Source organism: Austrofundulus limnaeus, unplaced genomic scaffold (assembly GCF_001266775.1).
Source record: "Austrofundulus limnaeus strain Quisiro unplaced genomic scaffold, Austrofundulus_limnaeus-1.0 Scaffold204, whole genome shotgun sequence".
Lineage (NCBI taxonomy): Eukaryota > Metazoa > Chordata > Actinopteri > Cyprinodontiformes > Rivulidae > Austrofundulus > Austrofundulus limnaeus.
Genome location: NW_013952606.1, coordinates 32,625 through 33,061, shown reverse-complemented (window position 1 = coordinate 33,061; position 437 = coordinate 32,625).

The following is a 437-nucleotide window of genomic DNA, read 5'->3' as shown; positions in this document are numbered from 1 at the left end:
GAGCCCGGCCGGGCTCCGTGGGTGAAAGCCAGGCCACCAGGCGCTCGCCATCATGCCCCACCTCCAGGCCTGGCTCCAGAGGGGGCCCCGGTGACCCGCCTCCGGGCGAGGGAACGCCAGATCCAAAGTTTATGTCCATCATAAGGGGTCTTTGGGCTGCGCTTTGTCTGGTTCCTCACCTAGGACCTGTCTGCCTTGGGTGACCCTACCAGGGGCATAAATCCCCAGAAAGCATAGCTCCTAGGATCATTGGGACACTCAAACTCCTCCACCACGATAAGGTAGCAGCCTCTCTTTTTTTCTTATTTTTTCTTAACTGACAAGAGACCCAGGTTAAAACCTATAAGCTTTTGTCTATTTAGAAAGGTGTTAAGATCTGAGCCAAGTTAGTTTTAGTAACTTTTATCTTACTACAAGTCAGAAGGATGTTATCAAAT